Below are 8,932 nucleotides of genomic sequence, written 5' to 3' on the forward strand. Positions count from 1 at the left end.
ATTCATGTTAAGACCTTTTTAATTTTCAAAAAATCTTTAAAAAATTAACAATTATTTGGAGGCCCCCCTGCATTGACTCTAAGGACCCCCTGTTGAAGATGCCTGGATTAGTGCATATGAGTGGGTTATGTGTAAGTGTCTGAGTGTTAATATGTGTATTAGAGTGCATGCATGGGTTTCATGGATATGGGCTTGTTTGTGTATACATATGGAGGAAGCGAAATGCTGCTGGGTCACCCAGTGTGACAGAGAAACTATTTGAGGCCTTTGCCTTTGATGTCTGTCCAACAGCACAGCATGATCTTCTTCTGTGCGCTGTTGGGTTGTTGGTGGTGTGGTCACAAACAACATTGTGCGCAGCCCTCTCATTTCCCATCACATTCAAACTGAAGCTCGCTCTGATTTCTGCTCTTTTTGTTTCATTGTCTCTGCCAGTAACTTGCTGGCACTCAGGAAGAGTGCTTATTTAAGTCACCCTTCATTTGCTGTAAATTGATGAGAAACCTACAAAAGCTGAACATCTTTTTCTTCTTTTACTTTGTTCTTTTAAGCCCAGCGATCTTTCCAAATAAATGTAAAGGCATTCTACCATGAAATGCTGAGGAGGACATTTTCATTAATTTTCATCTGTTTGCAAGACTGTGGATTCTGTTATTTGCTCATGTGTGTTACAGTACATTTATACTTATCAATCTCATGATAAAGATATACCTCTTTTTCCTCTCCCTTTCCCCTCTCTCTGAGCCATGCTTTCTAGTCATGCCCCAGGCCAGATGAATGCAGGCAGTCCCTCCTGGAGGACTGACATTTTGGGAGATTTTTTGGGAACCATGACGAGTGGTCATGACCCTTAGGTTTGGGCAGTGAGAGCCCATGGGTCCGCAAAGTGGGAATTAAGTGGCAAATTAAAGGGGGACAGTCTAGAGCAGAGGAGGAGAGATGCCAGGGAATTCAAGTTAATGTGCTGTCACTTTGTACCTGCTTCTCTGGGGTCTCACAAACAGACCACTAAAAAACAGGGCTCATTTCCAGCATTGAGCTTAAACATCCTGTTGCAGCAGTGGCTGTTTCAGTCCACGTACACACTGCTTCTTTTCACAAGCCCTGTATCGCAAGCAGCACCATCTGGATGTATTGATATCCTATAAGCGCTATGCTTCCCTGGAAATAAGTGTGCAGCACAATTGAGACCATTTTGCCACTTCCATTTCCTCTCCCCACACTCTTTCAGCTTGATGGCATGATGCACAAAGGCACAGATAACACATTGGCCAGTGCTTTCTCTCCATTGATGACCACTCTAATGTGCAATGCCTGCAGAGCTGCCATGCACTCAGAAACCTGATGTGGGTATGAAATGGCATTTTTTGCACTACATCAAAAGCTATATTGTATTTTCAGCTTTTTCCTCAGACAAATATAGTGTTTTTTGGATAATAGAGAGCAGAATCAAAGAGACACATTCAGTAGATGATTATGAATCAAGCAGCCCAATACTGCTACACATGCTTTTCTTTTCAGATTAGGTTAGGAAGTATAGCCATCTAAAATGCAGTCCGTATTTTGGAGTCACATGGAACTTGATTTTTTTGCTTTTTGCTGCAAATTTTTTCCATCAGAACTAATGCATTATATTTAGGCTGGGTTCCTTTTCTCCTTAATTTGAAGACAATACTTCAGTCACACTTTCCCTTACAGTCATTTTGTTACACTAGCGCCATTATCCCTTCACAAATTAGCAATCACTCACTTTCCTTTTCCCTGTGGGTGCAGGTTTTCTTGTAGGTTAAATATTCTTTTTCTCTGAGTCAGAAGTGTGGAGAAATAGCAAAACTCCTTTTCAGTGGTTGAAATTAGTCATTATTATAATTATTGATTGAACGTTCTGGAGTTTTATTGCATAAAAAATGTGTTTAATATTAGTTGGCCTTTATGTTGAAATTCAGCATTAAAAGTTTAATTGCATACACGTTAACAGAATGATAGGATAGCAATTAACAGCATTTGGAGCCACTGGAGCTTCTTACAGTCTTAAAGCGTAACTCTTGCCAAAATGCAAGCTAGGGTCTTTTTGTGAAAGTATCACCAGGGGCTCTACACGTGAACTCGAGCATTGAGAACATTGTTTGTGTACACAGAGTTTACTAAAAAGAAAGGTTTCGAACAACTCACTTTAGCAGTTGGTTTTTCCGGTCGCCGTCCATCTAGCCAGTCAAAAAGAGTCGATCTCCGAATGCGAATGAACGGACTCCATACGAGGAAATGTCATTCTTATATGAGGCTCCTTTTTCAACTACAAGGTCAATATTGTTTTTCACTAATGACAAAACAACAAATTATCCGTGCATTTATATGAACCTAAGCTTTAGGAGCTTTCCATCTTTACTCTTCCCTGTTATGCATAGATATATACCTGTTACGTTGCATTCGGAGATCGACTCTTTTTGACTGTCAAGATGGCGGCGACCAGAAAAACCAACTGCTAAAGTGAGTTGTTCAAAACCTTTCTTTTTAGTAAACTCTGTGTACACAAACAATGTTCTCAATGTTGGAGTTCATGTGTAGAGCCCCTGGTGATACTTAGAGCAAAGTTTCTTGTTGTATCGAGCCTTCTTAGTGTTTTAAAAATAGTGATTTTGATGTGATCATAGTAGTGCCCAAAGCACTCCCATTCAAAAGGCCATTTGACCAAAAACAACAATACGGTAAATCTTAAAAGTGGGGTTTCCGTCCTAATTATGTTCTTAAACGAAAGTTTGACTCGGGTACATTCACAAAAAGATCCTAGGTTGCATTTTGGCGAGAGTTACGTTTTAAGAGACAGCATGAATGTTTTCAGTCTCTTCTATCTGCTGTGTAACAGCATGCCTTCAGCAGTATGGCAGATGTTTTATTATCAGTTAATGTGGTTCGTGAGTGTAATACTTGTTTACAGAATTGAAGCCGCAGAGACACTAACCTAAAATGAACTTTACTTAATCAGGAAAATTACCTTCTTCCCATCAGTTGGTCTTAACTGTGTTCAGTTCTTTCTCTCTATCGCTCTGTCTCTCTCACTTTGTGCCTTTCTGCCTGTTGCAACTTCCTGGCATTTTCACCCCTATCTGATTCTATCACACTGAGAGCCAAAGCCTTTAAATCCATTAAATCCTTCCCAATTCAATTTCAGGATGGCGACACTGCCTTGTGGGCCACTTCCAAACAGGACTCTTGCCGTAGACAGGGCCCCAAGATAATCACAGACCCCTCAAGGTTTCCTAATCTGCCGATGCTTCCTGGGCAGGCAGGAGCAGATGGTTGGATATTCTGTTTAACTCTGCTGTGACATGAGACCACCCCTCAGGCCTCTGCAGCCGGCAAAAGGTTCATCCTGCACATATAAGGCTGCCGTCAGGTACCGTTATGGGGCAGTGGACTGGGACATTCAATCATTTTGAGAATTAAATAGGACCACGTTAGCCTATACCTACTGCTGCACCCAGCTGGCTTTCATTCTTCAGATGTAAACAAAACCCTCACTGCTTACTTTTGGAGTACGAAAAGATTTGGCTCCCTGCAGTCCTGAAATAAACCGTAACCGTAATCCACTTGAAAATACTCATGCAGAGAAGGCACACTCCATAATCAAATACTTACAATAATTCTCACACACAAATGTAAACAAATATGTGCAAACACCATTTTCCTAGATGTTTTTACCATAATATGAAAATAAAATTGCAATGAACCACCGCAGCACATCTTCCCATTCAGTTTATGTTATGTATACCTGGAAATACATCTACCATCTTCACAAGGTTAAATTGTACCACTGCTGCAGCTAAAATGTGTATGTTTTAAAGGCACTCAAAACTAAGAGCATCTTTCAAATCTAATAATCAAGGACACATTTCAAACTTGTGACTGGTTTTATTACAAGACTTTACATGAGGCTGAAATTCTTTCACAGCTCATGCCTTTCTTCTATGGCGAATGAATCAATTCATTCTATAAAGTACATTATTTCACAGTTTTCTGTTTGCTTCCAAGTTCAGAGAAATAAATGCAAAATCTTCCCAGAACCAAAACCTAGTGGGTTGATCTCTTTCACCAGCTTGCTCTACACTTCTTTTTCTCTTTTTTTTCCCATCATCAATAGTGAGTCAACTGATTTTTCAACCCCTGAGCTATGCTAACTATGCCAAGGTTTTCATAGTTTTAGAGCTTGGTGCCACCTGCTGAGCACTGTCTTTATCTACCTCCCTTCATATCTTTCTAAATTGTAAGACACATCCAAATTCCTGTCTGTGTCTTATCTTCTATATCAGTATGCAGCGGGAAAGTAGTCGATGTCTACAGAAAGCAAGATAACCTCCTCCCAGTTGAGGAACCCCTGGGCTAATCTGATTGCAATCTGTTACTAAACAATCCACTTTTCTAACTTTGCTGTATTTCTGATTTTGTGATTGAGAATTCCCTCCAGTAATGCACACGATCAGCCAGTGATAACATCAGTGACCACATCTGACCCAAATCTGCAACAGTTACAGATGAAAAGACAACTTGTTTACCTTTCTGGCACAGGGAGACAATTTCAGACACGGGATTCACTAAAATGTTGAGGAAAAAAAAACTCTATGATAAACTTAGAATTAGTAGAATTATTTACAAAAAGAAATTACAATAAATGTACAATAAACATGAGATTTGGTTGAAGTGTAGTGTTTATTAGTTAAAACTAACATACCTTGCATAACAGACTATATGATCCTCAAGTTTTTTATCAAAACAGTACAGATGCCAGATACAAACTGCAGCTCTCAGATTATTTAAAAACCATGAAATACTCTTAGGGAATTTAATCCCAAGTCTTTTATTTTAATGCCATGGGTTTTTTCAGCGCTTTTTAAAACATGGTTACCATGTGTATTGTATTAGCATGGCATTTGAAACAGAACCTTTTTTTTTTTATTTATAGTAGACAACAAAAGTGAAAACAGTTTTGCAAAACTTGATCAGAGTGTACAATTTTACGTATGTAATATAATGTTTCAAAAAACATTGTTAACGGAAAAGAACTTTGTGTTAACAGTGTATTTGATAAATTATACACAGATTTCATCAGCAAGTTATGACTCCTTATCACTGGAGGTGTTCCTGTATGAGCCGGCGTGGTTGCAGGATTTTATATGTGGCTGGCTCAGTTACCAAGCGATGTGACTGGACGGTGAGCTGAAAGACAGCAGCTGGCAGCTACTTACATCAACAATGTCCTCAGAAACCCCCGACAGACAGACAGACAGACAGACAGACAGACAGACAGACAGACAGACAGACAGAAAAGACAGAGCAAAATCCTCACAGCTGTTTAACAAAGAATTTTTATTTTTACTTCAGATGCTAAAACATTCACAGTTGAAGAGAAGAGATTTAGCCACTGAGATATTTACATAATATACAATATACAGTATTATGCAGCCCTTGGAAGCTTCCACTGTGCATTATGCTGTTGCGTTAGCCTGCAGGCATACAGCTCAGCACTGATTAGAAGTTTAAAAAAAATTGTGTCTCTTTGTTTTCTTGCTTTGACTCCTTTTGAAACTGTATACTAACAACTATCCTTGTTTTAAATTGTTTTTTTATGTTTTTTTAATTTTCAAACTAATAAAGACTTAGAGAAATAGTAATTTAGTTTTACACAAAAAACATTTGGTCAGTGTTGAAGATCACATACAGTATTTCCAATAGCTTTTAATCAAAACGTTTACAAAATGCTGCATGTCCATGCAACATCATGGGGAAAAAAACATTTTTTAATTGACTTTAAACTTACCCGTACTCCAAACAACTTAAAGAAAATAGGTCATTCTCAGGGCCAAAATTTAATTAAGTATCCCATACTGTCCCATCTGTGCCCAGCCTCATTAATTATTGCTTTTCCCCAGCCTCAGTTATCCCTCTCCAATTAACTATTCATAAACCCTGTAATGATTAACAATATGTTTTGGGCTAATCTCTATGTCGATTAAGGGAGCTTTGTAAGAGATAATGCAATTTGCCACTTGTCGTGCACGTTACTAAATACTCTTTATTGACCTCCAAGGGATCAGTGTTGGTGAGGGTTCATGTTTTGTTTGGAGGACTAGCTGTTTTTCTTTCCACTGGTAGGTGTAAAACTATAAAGATACCAAGATCACAGTCTGTAAAAAAGAAGGTCCAAATTCACAAACACATCAGTAGTTCTCTAACTGTGTCATTTTAACATGCTGAGAACTACTATTTGCCAATAATTTGTATTGTATCTTGTTGTAAAACGCCTCTAAAATCAGATCAAGGAGTCTCAAAACAAACCAACAGAAAGGTTGATATTGTAGTCAGTCAGAGATAGACAGATACTCACAGGTTTCCTTGGGCAAGGCACTACATGTTCAACTCCACATGTTGTCACAGGGCAAACAACACTTATGTTCATATAGTATTCATCACCGAAATGACTTATGTGTATGTGTTTAATGCAGTTATTTCCTAATACAGTGTTTGCAGAGCTGATTTAAAATATTAAATCCTGCATTGTTCACAGGCATATTTACTTGTTCTCTGTCTTTGCACGCTCGTTGCTTTACACATTTAGATTTGTCATGTTGGGAGTCATTGGAAATCAATGTTACTGTAGGTATGAGGATGTGTTGGACATGACCTTGACAAAGATGAAACCTGCCTAGCTAGGGAACAACCAGTTTTGCAGTATTCACATGCCAGCGCAAAGATCCAACTGCCACCTTTGATATTCAGTCCTGTGGACATGCTGAACCCTAGGGATCCAGTTTATCAACGTCCTGCATAAATATAAATGCAAGGTGGCAGGGAGCCACACCACCCCAATGTACTGATCATTTGCCTTAGCATACCTCAGAGTGGTCCTATTTCACAGATTGTATGCAAATATTCATATATACTCTCAAGGCATGCTGAGAGGAAGATTGCTGGGTTTCCCTTTAGCCCCATTTTAAATGCAGTTTCCCCAGTGTGCATCCCTCCACTGGGGAGTTCCTTTGTATACCATCTTTCTTCTATGGTGTGCTTTTAAAGGCCAAATGGAGACTGATCTTTGGAAAGGCCAAATTGAAACAATGTGTTGTGCGCTGATCATGGCACATTCACTGTATATCAAAATCCAATCAATAATGATCTGTGTTTTGGAAATGGTAACTGGCAGTATGTGTGTGTGTGTGTGTGTGTGTGTGAGAGAGAGAGAGAGAGAGAGAGAGAGAGAAGAGAGAGAGAGAGAGAGAGACAGACAGAGAGAGAGACAAAGACCACCTGTTAGTTTCCCCTCCAGCATTAGGCTGTCCTTGTCATCACTGAATGAACACCTTGTCACAGAGGAACTAATTAAGATGGCAACTCGTATGACTGTGCAGCTCTGCTATTTGACATCTATCCCATTTGAATTTGAGAGCTGTTTGAAGGCATCAATTTAGCAGCCAAATCCTTGTTTCTCAACAGCAGCACACCCACGTAAGCTTACCTACGGGCTCGGAAAAGATGGCTCCTCTCATCTTCATATTCAGGACCATAACCTTGTTTCCAAAGTGCTTCTGCAGGAACTGAGTCAAGTGATAGAAAAATTTAAGATACACATTTTCCAGCCCCCTTCTTTTAACCTCACACAGCACTGTTGCATTGATTTGTCTGATCACTGCTGACTGAAAAAGTAATCACTTTATCTTCATGCAAACACCATGTTATTATGGAAATGCTAAATAGTACTTGTCTGGACTCCAGCTTTCAAGCATCTATTCCAGGCCTTCCACCTTCAATATTTGTTGGACCTGACAATTAGTATCTTATTACACCACAGGTACAAGTTTTCCATTGCAGAAGCAAGCTGTTTCCATTGTGCATGCAGGGCCGACCGACAGCAGTAATGATGTGACATTCCCCTGCCTGCATGTGCACAGCAGGCTAATGACCGCAAGCAATGTTCCATCCGCCCACCTTCAAATTATGACCACTGGGGAGCTGGGTTTAGCCTCAAAGGTCTCAAGTTGTTGCTCTACTTCATTTGCCTTAACTTGCATCTTTCATAAGAAAATTGACATTGACAATGTCATTGACGTTGTTGTGTTTAGGCTGCTTTGCAGGCTCACACATAGGTACATACTGATGAGCAGACTAGCTTTTGTTTTTCAGGAATGTTTTTCATAAAAGTTGACTTTGACATTACAATCATATATTTTTAGACATAACTATTACATGCACTTTATTTCTGAATATTTCACATCAGAATAGACGGAATATCCTCTAGCTATGCATGCATACTCTTTTACAGCAACACCCTGCTTACTTCATAATTGTAGTGTGTACTGTACAGTAACTCTGAAAATAGAATAGCATTACAACAGAAGAGAATAACAGAAATGCAAACAGAATACAGGCACAGTAACACGCAAGTGTCGGGCTATTATTAGAATGGTCTTATATGGTCTATAGGCGTTAATTACCTGATAAAGGCTGGTGCTTTTATTTTGAAAGCGTAATGCCAGTAGAAAAAAAAGATGCACAGCCCTTTGTGGCTGAAAATGGCACAAGGTTTGTCAACATTTCTTTTCCTATTGTGATTGATATTGAGTGACATTATGTTTGTAGTTTTGCTTAGTTGGGTAAGTGTGTAAACAGTATAGCAAGGATGCTAGTTTGTTCAAAGAAATGCTGCGTTAGATATAACGATAGACCTAGGGCAAAGCATTGCGTGTTACTGACTGTTTTGGTTTTTGTTTTGTTTTTTTTTAAAAAAAAAAAAAAAAAGAAAATGTTTTTTTTTAAATTTTTTTTTTTTAAAGGGTTTTTTGTTTTTTATAAATGTTATTTTTTTTTTTTTTTTTTTAACTTATATGTTCCACACCTGTTTTGGAGCTGCAGTAGCCTATTATCATTAAATGTCCATCCTGTT

This window comes from Perca fluviatilis, chromosome 10, assembly GCF_010015445.1.
Source record: "Perca fluviatilis chromosome 10, GENO_Pfluv_1.0, whole genome shotgun sequence".
Classification (NCBI taxonomy): domain Eukaryota; kingdom Metazoa; phylum Chordata; class Actinopteri; order Perciformes; family Percidae; genus Perca; species Perca fluviatilis.